Below are 14,540 nucleotides of genomic sequence, written 5' to 3'. Positions count from 1 at the left end.
AGTTCTTCCAAAAGGAGGGACAAGGGAGAAAACAGCTAAATTTTTTCTGGATTAACTCAGTCATTAGTTGAAGGCTTTTTTGTGGTTCACCTACTTAAAAGATGATCAAATCACTTTGTGCTACTGAAGAGACCAACTGCAAAGAACAATTATATAAACTCTCTGCTTCAACTTACCTCATTCTTCTTTCCAATAAAAACAAAGCATCAGAAACCACTGCCTTGACACTATTTTTATCTCTGTGAAACCTAACTTTGTCATGTGAATTCCTTTTCCTTGGAAAAAAAATCAGAAATTTATTTCATTCAACATACAACATAATTGGACACAACTATACATCTTTTTTTTAACGTGTGCACTCAGTTTTGGGAAACCCAAAGCATTTTTCACAACTTCTCTGGCACCAATGTCTGACCTGCACTGACATAAAGCTATTTATAGTCTTTATACCACTTAATGTAAGTATTCATTTGTATAATTGTAGAACTATTAACAAATGATTCCTGGCTGTTGCTCCAGACACCACTAGGGGGGTTTATGTTACTTGTATTTATTCCTTCTCTAAAAAACTCAAACACTCAAGTCCAAATGGTTTTGGAAAAGGGATTATGGATGTATAATTCAAATCAATGAAAAATATTCCTTAAAAATTGAGCAGCAATAAACCAACATGACAGAAGATAAAAATATACTAAGATTTTATGAAAGAAATTATCCATTACCTACGAACTTTAATAGAACACACAATGTAAATGAGACATTCTAGTTCTCTCAAAGGAAGAAAAATGGAGCTAATCAAACTTAAAATAATTTAAAATGAATATTATATGCCTAGGCATTCTTGAAAGTTCTGATTTCAAAGAACTCTTTATGCATATAAAACGTATTTGGAAATCTTAGGCAGCTAATGTATCAACATTCAAAGCTTATGCTACATCCTAAGTACTGCACTCAAGTTTTAAGATTTCATAAACTTCCAAAATATTATTACTCATTTGTAAAGGTTCACGTTGATTTGTAAAGGCTAACATTATTTAGGAAATTAAAATATTTAAATAGGAATGTTTTGGGGGTTATATCTGATACATATTCACTGATTTTCTTCTATCAATCGATTAGCTAGAGCACATGAAACTTTGTCTTGGTTGACATGGTGACAATGAAGAAGGTGGAAAGATAAACAAGATACTGTCAAAATTAAAAAAAAAACAATTTTATTTATCTATACATTACAAAACTGGGTGCACAATTAAGACATGTAAGAATGAATATTCTTAGTGAAGCACTCAAAGTTAATTATATTATGAACATTCTGTGGGGCTGGGGTTATGGCTCAACAGTAGAGCGAGCGCTTGCCTAACATGTGCAAGGGCTGGGTTCGATCCTCAGCACCATGTAAAAAATAAAGGTATTGTGTCCAACTAAAAACATTCTGTGTAAGACAAGTTAGTCAGCTCTAATTCATACTGCCCCCCTCCAAGGGGGGGGGGGGCTTCTTGGACTTGTTACTGGATGTGACATTTTTAATAAATAAGGAAACATTCTCTAGAAATGCAATATATAATATATATAATATATATAATATATATATATATATATATATATATATATATATATATATATATATATATATATATATATAAAATCATCCTTTGATTTTCTGGAGCATAAGCCCTATGCATTACAACCAGGTAAGACTTTCATTCCATCTGCTCATATCGAGGTCAAGAGAAATTCTTAACAGATTCCTACTGTCACATTTCTGGAATTACATGATATCTTATGAAGTATGGATAATTTTTCTTTCTTGTGTTTGCTGAAACAAGCCTTTAGAAACCTTCCAACAGGTTCCTTTGCCATCAAAAAACAATGGATGCACACCAGCTTAGTAATAATGTTGATGTTATTATATTAAAAACTTAAGTCCTGGTAATATTAAGATTAAGGAGTACAAAATTTCTTATTGACCTTTATTGTACTAACTATATTGTAACTTGCCCTTTAATTCTTCAAGAGCCTATCTGTTAATTTACTTGCAGACTTTTTATACTGATGAGTGCAGAGCTCCACTGAAATCAGTTTTAGAGACAGTGTCTTAAATTTCTCCCCAAAAATGTCCATCACTCACCATCCATTCATGGTAAAGTAGTTAATTTTAATGTTCCCATTGTTTACCAGAAAGCACAGACAGTGAGGCTGGCTTTGCCGCTCCCGTTTCCTTTTGCTAGGCTGCTGAGCTTTTTCAGCCAATTGACTTTGCTTGGAGGCTATAAATATCTGAAAAATGTTCTGCATTTGATGCTCTTGGATTCTGCATCCATATTTAGCTGTTTGTGGCATGCCTTTGTTTAAGCTACTCTACCACCCATAAGATCAGTCAGGTTAGTGAGGTGCAGCAGCATACGCCTATAATCCCAACAACTCCCAAGGCTGGTGCAGGAGGATCACAAGTTGGAGAGCAGCCAGAGCAATTTAGCAACCCCTGTGGCAAAATTAAAATAAGTAAATAAAAAGGACTGGGATGTAGCTCAGGGTAGAACACCTCTGGGTTCAATCCCTAGTGTGACAAGAATTAATAAAAATTTTAAGAAAGGTCAGGTTGAGATCAAAATGGTCAAGAGACAGATGGATCAACATTCAACAGATATTGATGTAACTACTTTGAACAAGGCTCAAACCTGCTAGACATGGTGACAATGAAGGAGGTGGCAAGATAAGACACTCTGATGTCAAAAATTTTGTAGTCTTGCAGAGCATGGGCATAATTCATTATCAGATGAAACATTTTATAAATAAAGGAAAATGAAGGATAGTACAGCATATTTTCTCTTAACCATGTGTCAAAGATGAGCATCCATTTGTGTTCTAAATATAGATATAGCTATTAGAAAGTTCTGAACATATTCCAAAGTAGTTTTCCAAATAATGGCAACACAAAAAGTTCTGGATATATTATCAACCAAAGAGCCAAACCTATCAACACTAAAGTGAAAAATGCCTAGTCTTCATATTTTGTGAGGCAAACTAAGAAAATATTGTTCCTAAAAGTTTCTATTGGGGATGTTCTTGGGAAGGTTTTGTTGAATAATAATTTCAACGAGAAGTATATTGCAGAGGATATGAGGTATAGCCAGCAGCAGTTAATATGACTCCTTATTATGCCCCATCTTAAAAACCAACCTGGCAGGTGCTTTGGCGCACACCTATAATCCCAGTGGCTTGGGAGACTGAGGCAGGAGGATCACAAATTCAAAACCAGTTTCAGCAAAAAGCAAGGTACTAAGCAACTCAGTGAGACCCAGTCTCTAAATAAAACACAAAATAGGGCTAAGGATGTAGCTCAGTGGTTGAGTGCCCCCGAGTTCAATCCCTGGTACCGCCCACACCAAAAAAAAAAAAAAAAAAAAAAAAAAAAAAAAAAAAAAAAAAAAAACCTGGCTATTTTAGTAGTAATTCAGTGTAAGGAAAAAGAAAATGTTAATTTCTGAATGACAATGACATTTAAATAAGTGACATTAAGTAGTCATTAACAAATTATTTTTTCATAATACAAAGCCTAAGTAATAAAGCAGCATGATATAGGCACATGAATATAGAGAAATTGAGAACACAGAAACTTTTGAAATAAACCAAAAGATAAAAGGCAATCTAGTACAGGGTTTTGAACAAACAAAACAAGAAAAATAAACTAGTTTTCCCCAAGTTGATTTTTCACATTCTATTATTTCTGCTTCAAGATTGTGCAAAAGAATCATATAATGGACAACTTAAAAACTAGCTAAGAACACAGACAAGAGTCATTCATATAGCTCTGGAACATTTACAAACTAAAGACAACAAAGTAGTTTCCAGGATGAGCTGCCTTAGAGGAAGGAAAATAGCTATAGTAAACAGTAAATAAAAACAACTTTTGGTTAATTGATGGGGATGGTAGGAAAAAAGTAACAATGCAATGGAAATTCTGCAAGTTGGCACAGAATGCACTGTACATATATGCTTATGTGTGAATCTGAGCATGTATATACCAATTACTAGATGTGAGGTTGCTAAGTGGACTTTCAACCCCCAGATGTATAGGATAAGTTAGGATCCCAATCTCTGGAGTTCTTTAAAATACGTTAGGAGTATGTATGTGTAGATAAATATGCATTATGTATGCATGCGCGGGCACACACACACACACACGCCCTAAAACCAACTACAAAAACATGAGTTACAAGCAAAGAATGATAGTTACTGTGAGGTCTAGAAAGTTCTGAAACACTGATTATCACATATTCTTACCATAATATCATCTAAAAGACAGTATGCCAAAGAAGTGTACAAGAATAAAAAGGAACATAGAAAAATGCTGCTAACTACAATATACTCTAATTCATATTCATTTTCAGATTCTCAACCTTTGGTTATAAGCGATCAGCTAAATAGAATTGGCAGACAGTTGAAAAAAAAATCAGGCAAAGTTTTTAATCTAATTTACTGAGAATGAACTGGGTAACCTTGCATCATCTCCCACTTTTGCTATAATTCTTCCAGGTAAATAGAGTAACATTGAGAAACACCCAAAAAAAACAGCAAAATATGAAGTGGTACATATACAAATTTCTAAGAACTGCCTATGAGAAGATTTGCTGATATTTGTGATTCAAAGGGCCACTAGAGATCATTTAATACAGTCTACTCCTTTTATAGATTAGGAATCAGAGGCTACAGTGGTAGCACTGAGTCAAGAATTCAGATGCCTAGACTCTTAGTTCTGAGATCTAACAGTGATAGGCATGAAGTCTTGAAATCAACTGAAATCCAGAAGAACAACTTATAAGGTATGGTCACTCTCAAAGAATAAAGATATACCCTGTTCAGAGGGATGGAAAGGGGAAAAAAAAAAAGACATAATATACTTGATCTCTACAGGCTTAGATGCATAAAACTGCAGAATAGTATCTCAATATTGTGTTTGATCCCAGGTGCTTCGAATTTGCCATTTTATACTCAGCTACATTACTAATGTCTTTTATGATCATGTGAGCTAAGTGATAAAATCTTGCCATTTCAATATTTTGGAAAGCTACAACTAAACCATGATGCCAGACTATAAGTCCTTGGGCTACGAGTTTTCAAAACCAGCATGGTTTTAATGCTGCCACAAGAGTCTCATCACTCAGTTTTAATTAAAAAGGCGGTTACTAGGTGTGCAGAAAGGAAAAGTTTTAGTATGTTCATCACTTTTAACCTGCTGAGTGGCAACCCAGTCACTTCACAATGAAGACTAGACATAGTGCAATCTGAAGTGATCCACGCACATTGAAATAAGTGGCTGCCTTTGAAGTGTGAGGTTCAGAAAGGGTTATAGACAAATCTGTTCCCTCCAAATAATCTGGCGTTTAGTACCGGGTTTATTATTTCATTTATTAGCTTATCACTACTATGCGTTTTCATGTCTTCATTTCCAGTCCTGCCTCACTTAACAAGAGATGAAACCCTGTTCAGTTGGTCTCACGGCTTCTTCCAAACCTATGTGCAGTTCCCTTGAAGAAATCACCTGGAAAACTCAACTCCTCAAACTCACTGAGGGAGCCTGAAGAGGTCCAAAGATCGTTCTGGGTCACGTCTATGGCCAGGTGGTAATCCGAGAAACTTGTCAGAAGCCCACCCCCAGAACAAAAAGGGATGCTGAGGGGCGGACTAGGGGGACTAGGGGGACGAAAATTAAGCTCAGGCAAAGACAAGAAACACCAGCCTCAGAGGCGGCCTGGGGTCCTTACCGTACACCCGGACTCCAGGAGGATCCGATCCAACATGCCACCGGCCATAGCCCCGCTGACCGGGACCACCGCGTCCAGATCCTCCGGGGGCAGCGGCGAGTCGGACTCCAGCCCCGGGAACATCTCCGGCCAGGACAGCGCCTCCGCGGCTCCTCCGGACGACGGAGAGAGCTCCATGATGCCCCGGAGGGACGAGGCGGTGGCCGCGCTGGAGCGGCTCCGCGCCCTGTCCGCGCGCAGGGAGGACGGCGCGGCAGCGGCTGGGACCCGGCGACAGCCGGCGCGAACGTCGCTCGCCTCCTTCCCCGCCGCCCACTGCCCGCGGCCCGGGCGCCGCAGCCCACCTGCAGCCGGAGGGAGGGACTCGGGCCGGGAGGCGGGTCCGGCGTGGTCGGCTGGGGTGGGTCCGCACTCAGGGGTGGGTCGCTGGGGGCGCGGACGTGGAAGACCGGGGGCGCGGAGGTTCGCCCTGCCGCCCCCCCCCAGAGACGCCTTTCCCCGTCCCCGCGGGCGTCTCCCGCGGTCAGTCCAGGCTCGGGCTGAGGATGCGGCGGATGCGGCGGGGCCGGGCCGGGCTGGGCTCGGGGACGTCGCCGCCAGGGGCCGCCCCCTCTGACCGGCTCCCGCCGCTGCCGCCTCAGGGGCTCCGAGCGCCGGCTCCCTCAGCCTGAGGGGGGCGGTGGCCCCGGGCTCTCGCCCGCCAGTCCTCAGCTCCCCGCTCCGGAAGGAGCCGGCCCGCCCGCCAACTCAGCCTACGGCTTGGGCCGCGGCTCGAGCTCAGGCTCCCGCTCGGCTGAGGATCTCCACAAGCCCGGCAGCCGCGGCGGTGGCGGCGGCGGCAGACGGCATCCCAGGGTGATAGGCCGGAGCAATCGAGGGCCGAGAGCCGGGGGTCGTGTGCAGTCGAGTAACGAAGCGGAGGAGGAACTGCCACCGAAGGCAGGAAAAATCGGGCACCGAATTATTCATCTGGCCGGGCCCGCCTACTTTCCAAGTACCGTCTCCCAGATCGTGTGGTACTGCGTGGTCCCAGGCTCCGGAGCTGCGGCTCGAAGCAGAGACTGTGGGGAGGCGGGGAGGAAGGGGGGTGCGGGAAATTTGAAAAAGAGAAAAGGAGGCGCTCCTCTTTCTTCTCCCTCCATTCCCGTTTGTTTTTCTAGAACAACATTCATTTCTTACTGGTGGAAGAGATCGAAGGAACTGCTTTACTTTAGTCACCCTAAAGGAAACGCCTACGTCCTTCCCAGAAAGGAGAGTTGGCAGCGGATCTGGGATTGCGGGTTCTGTACAGGATCTGCGTCCTGCGCCCTGTCTGCGCCGAAGCTGGACTTGTCATCGATTTAGAATAGCAACGGTTAAGAAGTGTGGTGTGGACGGATGGACCGGCCCCGCGAGCACATGAAACGCTCAAAAGCCCAGTATTAACCAAACATGCCTCTCTTTTTTGCCTTTGATCTTTGTGCAATATGTTGGCTTTTTTTTTCCTCTAATGATGTCACTTGTGATTTATTTTTGTTCTTTTTGCAGGCCTTGACTTTACTTTTATGCCCAAAGCTGGATTCACCAATTTAAGATTACAGGCAAGAAATGGTAATAATTTTGAAATTGAACATTAGCAACTTAAACCGTACTTTATGCGGATTTTTGACGACTGTTTCTTGAACACAGCTGCTTAAAAATGGAACAGATTTTTTTTTTTAATAGTTGCATGTTTCCCTTTTTTAAGTAAGCCTTTTGGGGACTTTTATCAATGTGCCTCTCTACCCCATTTCTCCCTACTTTGCACAATGAAACTGTTATTCAAGGTGACATTTTAGTTTTCTGGTTTCATGGTATCCTGGATTTATTGAGAGTTATGAGCGTGCATTTTGCAGTTCTCTCTTATTTTGAGTAAAAGAAGTGATTTTAGAAATAATCTCATCCTGTCTTATTGAATAGGTTAGAAAACAGGAACAGCCAGGTTACCTGGCAAATCAACCAGTCAAATAAATCTACAATGTCTCCATGATACCAATTACTTCAAACTTTGTTCAAGAACCCTTTGTGATTAAGCCTGTTCATCTGTTGCCTGGCAATATATTGGGAGGATCTTTTTCAATATTCAGAACCTTGCTTGCTTATTATCTGACTGCATAGTCAGTCTTGCAAGTCTAAACCACCATATTATACTTTATGGATATGGAAAGATTTTAAAGGCAGAAAGTTACAGGGCTCAGCACTGAGCAGAGCTAGAGCATTTCTTTTTATTCTAAATTACTGCCTATGTCTTGGTAACAAATAAGAATAAGTGAATAATGGGCAGATGTACAAATTTAAGTAGCTCTATTAATATGTAAGAAACTTATTTACCCAAACATTTATCTAAGTGTTCATAACCCCAAAAGAAAACATTTTCCACAATCTGAATAATAATTCTGTGAGATAAATTAAAAAGATGGGTTCAGCTTATTTATATGTGCTGCTGAGGATGAAACCCAGTGCCTCACACATGCTAGGCAAGCACTCTCACTTAGCCACAACCCTAGCCCCAGAACCAGACATTTTTAAATCACCCTTCCACCAATGAAAAAAAAAACTGATGCATAAAATTCTATTAAAGTACTGAAACATAGTTGTTAGCACACTAAGACTAAAACTCTAGACTCCTAATTTTAATTCATTAATTAACTTAGATTACTTAAAAGTGTTTTTCTTTAGCAGGTGGAGTTCTGACATTTGGGAAATGAAGAGTAAAGAGTATTATTTTTGCAAATTATTAAATATATTAAAAAATTATAAACCAATTTTCATTGCTAGTAGGCAGTAAATCCTACTTGGACTTTTATACCAGTGGTATCTCCCTGACATCATCCAGATTTTAATATGAAGATAAATCCTTGGCTGATAAAGTCTTGGTTTATGTTGTAGATTGCAAACTGTCCAAAAAGAGCTGAAGTCCCATTTCCCTGCCTACCCTCTTCCCCTTCTTCCTAGAAGTTATTAGACACCTATAAGAGGTGACTTGTTTATTGTCATTGGAACTCATATCCCTAGGAATTGAATCCAAAACCCAAATAATTTTGTAATTAGAGGTCTAAAATGCAAAAGGTGGCAACAGTCTAACATCCAAAAGAAAGAGGCCATTGATTCTAAGTACACATTGCTAATATTAAGAAGAAATGAGCATTTGGAATCGTGACCGTCACGACACAGGGGCCAGTTACTTGTCCAGTTTTTCTTTTCACTTGTCAGGAAACATAAATGGTTCCCTCATCAAAATTATTGTTAGCTAGTTTCTTATAGCCAGTCCCTCCTGGACTATGTAGGCACCACCTCTCAACAGCTTCCCCAAAACAGTAATGCAACTTTTAAAATTATGGTTCACCAGCCCTCCCTTTCTATATTCCATTTCCCCTTAAACACAATAAGGTGGCACTCTCTCGATTATGTACTATAATGTTGACCATAATGGAAGACTTTAGACATTCCCAAGATTCTATTTGGTATTCTACCTACCTCACTCTCTAATTCCCTGGTGATCTCTGCTCTTCTATGGTGACAGCTCTCAATGGATTTTGAGATATCCATCTCCATCCCCATCCACAGGGCTGAGGTTCAATTCCGAGTTTGAAAATATTGAACACCACCAAGATATGCTTCCTGGACTTCAGACTAATGAAACTAGTAGTTTGTTCCTCAGACTTACTAAAACATGGAGTTACCTGTTAATTCTTTACTCTAGTTTCCATAAATCCAACCCCGTTTTCCATTCCTCCTGATAAAAGCTAACCAGATCTGAGCTAGGCTGGTATCAGGACTATTGCATTACTTTTTTGGCTGTCCCCTTTCCCCCGAGGATTTTCCCCCTCAGTTTATCCTACACTCTGTTCTAGGTGAATTATACTAAATCCCAGTTCAGACCAGGTCACATCTCAAAACCAACAAAACTTCTCTGCTCCCTGTTGCCTCCTAAGTAAAATATATACCATTCTAAGCTTAAAAGGGCCTCCCAAGTGTCCTTCACCACCATTGCTACTTCACTCTTCCCCCATGTTCAACCCACTGAAACAGCTTACTGTTCCTCTAATATATCCAGCACTCTCCCTGTGCCTTGCCACTGCCCAATTGTTTCTGACCCCATCAAGTTCCAATGTCCTCCATCAAGTCATTCTTTTTCAAAAATTCTTTAGTTATATGACAGTAGAATCTATTTTGAAATGTAGATATGCATGTGTAATTTTATTCTAATTAGGACCCGTTTCTTGTGGATGTACACAATGGTGGGATTATAATGTCAGATTCATTCCACCCTCTTTCCTATTTCTATCCCTTCTCCCTTCCCTTTATTCCCCTTTGTCTAACATACTGACCTTTTCTTCTTCCCCAGTCCCCATATCGTGGTTTAGCTTCCACATAAAGAAAAACATTCAACCTTTGATTTGGGGGGATTCACCTATTTTACTTAGCCGGTCTCCAGATCTGTCCATTTATTAGTCAACGTCAAAGTCATTCTTTTTTATGGCTGGGTAATATTCCATTGTGTATCTATACCACAATTTCTTCATCCATTCATCTGTTGAAAGACATTTAGTTTGGTTCCATAGCTTAGCTATTGTGAATTGAGCTGCTATAAACATTGATGTGGCTGTGTTTCTGTAGCATGCCAATTTTAACTCCTTTGAATATATGCCAAGGAGTGGGATAAGTGGGTCAAATGGTGGTTCTATTCCTAGTTTTTTGATGAATACTGCTTTCCAGAGTGTTTGCCCCAATTTGCAGTCCCACCAACAGTGTATGAGCATACCCTTTTCCTCACATCCTTGCCAACATTTATTGTTGTTTTTTAAAAAAAACTATTTTTAATTATAGATGAACAAAATACCTTTATTTTGTTTAGTTTTTTTTTTTGTGTGTGTGTGTGTGTTACTGAGGATCGAACCCATTGCCTCACTTGTGCTAGCCAAGAGTTCTACCACTGAGCCACAACCCTAAGCCTGTTGCTTGTGTTCTGATAGATGCCATTCTGACTGAAATTAGATGAAATCTCAGGGTAGTTTTGATTTGCAATTCTCTGATTGCTAGAAATGTTGGACATTTTTCATGTTTAGTGACCATTGTATTTCTTCAACTAAGTTTGTTTCTTTCTTTCTTTGTGGTACTTGGGGATTGAACCCAGGACTTTAGCATGCCAAAAAAGCACTCTACCACTGAACTATCTCCCTGGCCCCATATTTCTTCTTTTGAGAAGAGTCAGTTCTGTTCCTTTGCCCCCTTGTTAATACCAAAGAGAAAGCACATAACCCAATTAAGTTTCTTGAGTTCTTTGTGTATCCTGGAAATTAATGCTCTGAGGCACAGGTGGCAAAGATTTTCTGTAGGTCTTCATGCTCTTTTCCTTTGCTGTAAAGAAGCCTTTTAATTTGATGTCGTCCCAATTACTGATCACTAATTTTACTTCTGCACATTAGGAGTCTTATTAAGGAAGTCGGTTCCTAAGGGCAATATTGAAGTGTTGGGCCTATATTTTCTTCTAGTATGAGCAGGGTTTCTGGTCTAATCGCTAGGTCTTTGATACACTTTGAGTTGATTTTTGTGCAGCGTGAGAGATAGGGGTTAACTTTCATTCTTGCATATGAATTTCCAGTTTTCCCATCACCATTTGTCAAAGAAACTATCTTTTCTCCAATGTACGTGTATGGCTCCTTTATCTAGTATGAGGTAACCGTCTTTATGTGGATTTGTCCGTCTTCTATACTGTTCCATTGGTGTTCTTGTCTGTTTTGCCAATACCATACTGTTTTTGTTCCTGTACCTCTGTAGCATAATTTATGGTCTGATATTGGGTGTGATGCCTCCTGCCTCATTTTTTCCCGCTAAGGATTGCTTTGGCTATTCTGGGCCTCTTTTCCAAGTGAATTTTATGACAGCTTTTTCTATGTCTATGAAGAACATCATTCGAATTTTGATGGGAATTGCAATGAATCTGTATAATGCTTTTGGAAATAGGCAGAATTAATATAGTCAAAATGGCCCTATCAAAGAACATGGGAGGTTTTTCCATCTAAGATCTTCCTCAGTTTCTTCCTTTAGTGTTCTGTAGTTTTCATTGTCGAGATCCTTCACCTCTTTTGTTGGCTTGATTCCTAGTATTTAAGGCTATTGTGAATGGAATAGTTTCTCCAATTTCTCTTCAGCTGATTCGTCATTGGAGTATAAGATACAATTGATTTATGGGTGTTAATTTTGTATCCTGCAATTTTACTGAATTCATTTATGAGTTCTAGAGGTTTACTGGTAGAATTTTTTTGGTCTCCTAAGTATAGAATCATGTTGCCCAGCAAATGGAGATAGTTTGAGCTCTTCTTTCCTATTCGTATCCCCTTAGTTTCTTTCTTTTGTCTAATTGCTCTGGCATGGGTTTCAAGGACTGTGTGGAATAGAAGTGGGTAAAAGTGGGCATCCCCATCTTGTTCCTACACACCCCCTTTTTTTTAAAGGGGGAATGAATGATGTTGAATGATGTTGGCTTCATTAAGTCATGCTCTATCTTCCAAGCTGGCAATGACCTCAGCCTCCTCTAAGTTCCCAAACATTTGTTCCCATCCAATTCTGGAATCAATCACAGTATATTTTTTAATATAGTTCCTTGTGTAACTTTTTTAATATTTATTTTTTAGTTATAGTTGAACACAATACCTTTATTTTATTTATTTTATGTGGTGCTGAGGATCGAACCCAGGGCCTCGCATATGCTAGGCGAGTGCTCTACCACTGAGCCACATCCCCAGCCCCCCTGTGTAATTCTTAATATCTACTAGTCTCTTGAGGGCAGAGACCTTGCATTATTCACGTTCATCTCCCACCATATCTTTCACATCTCAACCCCTCAAAGAAAACCAGAATCCAGGAAGAATTTATACTAAAGGGAAAAATAAAACCTGGTTTTATTCATAGAAGTGTGGGGTCACAAAAGACCCTTAAAAATCCATTTAATGAACCTAGTCATACAACTTGCATTTTCTCCTGACCCACTTCATTTTCAAAATAAATAAATATCCCTTGCCTAGCAATGGGACCAGCTCCTGTAGTCCCAACTACTTGAGGCCGAGGTGGGAGGAAAGTCTCTTGAACCTGCAAAGTCAAGTTCAGCCTGGGCAACACAACGGAAACCCCATCAACAAAAATAGGTAGATATAAACACACCTGGACCCAGGAAAATGACATGACTTTCCCAAGGTCACATAACTGGTGATAGGAAGAGTTCAGTTCTCCTGAATCTCAGTGCATCGGCCCCAAATGACTGATTCCATCCCACCCTTTTCTGTCCTTCTCTAAATGGAGCTTTTTCTTTTTGATAAAGGGGGGTTTTGCAATAATTTTATTCTGTTACATATTATTTAAGCTTAAAGTATTTGCACCATATTCCTGGCCCCACATATAATTTTAGCAAAATTATATATGTTTTTTTAAACCAAAGGACCAAATAGAGAAACATCTGGTCTGATTCATCAGGGTAACAGCAACATTTCTATTTATACATGAGCACAGCCCTATCTTTGTAGCTCTCAGCTGTTGCTCATTGCTCAGTATGTTCCCCTTTTCAACCTTGTCTGTCCTTCATCAAGATAGCATCCTTCATCCTGAGTCTTAAGTAGAATCTAATGCAATAAAAGGAAATATATGCCCTACTCCCTAAAAGGGATCCTTATTTTAAAGGAACTATTTCTCCGTTTTCTCGGTCTCTTTGTTTTAGTTTAGGACAGCAAGCCTCAAGTGGTTGGGTGGCTGCCATTCATTCTACTGCGTTCTTGGTAGGAAGAAGTTGGATAAAGACCAAAAGCTATGGCATAAGTCAGATTTGGAAGCAGTTTGGATACAAAAAAAATTAAGTACTTTACATGGAGATACTGGGGTTAACGTGGAGAATGTGAGGAGTACTAACTCTTCACAGCAACATTTGATAATGATCACAAGTTAGAAACTGCATGACCTCAGGGAGGCATTGGTACAAAAAAAAAGGCTTAGGAATCTTCTTGGCTTTTTTGAGTGCTTTTCAATACCTGTCCTCCAAGACAAGGCCACTGCTTGTACAAACCAATGACAATATCATTTGGGAAAACTGTGGAATAGACCAGAGACAAACAGATCTCCACGAGTCACTTCTTGGCAAAAAGTCCTTCAAAATCATGACCTCACCTCAGTATTCAACTACAGGAACGCAAAAAAAGTAAAAACACTCAGATGGAACCACAATACCCTCTGACATCAGGGCCTAATTAAAACCTTCAAAGGTCCTAAGCCCTTAAAATAATAAAGTGCCCCACCCCATGTAATTTTAAAGAATTACAAAGTGTTAAGAAAAGCAAAAAGTTCTGATTCTCCCTCCCCAGATGACCACTTCAGAATTCGTTTCAGAAATGACAAATATAAAACTCTTAAATGTGATATGTGTTTTTGCGTTTTCCTGCTTTGCAGGTGTTCTAAACACTGTCTTGAGTAATCCCATAATCTGCTTGAAATAAAGTGCCAACCAGCTGTTGAATGGCACAGTGCATGAAGGGGGTATCTTTAGCAAACTAATTTGTGTTCTTCTAATAACTATAGAGACACCAACTTGCTTCATCCCAAATAAACTTCCTTTGCTTTGTGGTTCTGACGAGTCCTCAAAAGGTGAAATGTAAAAACCAGAGCCCAATGATTCTAAGGGAGAGTTTTTTGTTTTTTTTAATGATTCCACGTCCTTGTGTTATTGCTCTCCCCTGAGAGCAATATTATCATAATTGATCAATACATGTA

This window comes from Spermophilus citellus (genome assembly GCF_964194105.1).
Source record: "Spermophilus citellus genome assembly, chromosome: 10".
NCBI classification, from domain to species: Eukaryota; Metazoa; Chordata; class Mammalia; order Rodentia; family Sciuridae; genus Spermophilus; species Spermophilus citellus.
This window is presented reverse-complemented; position numbering follows the sequence as displayed.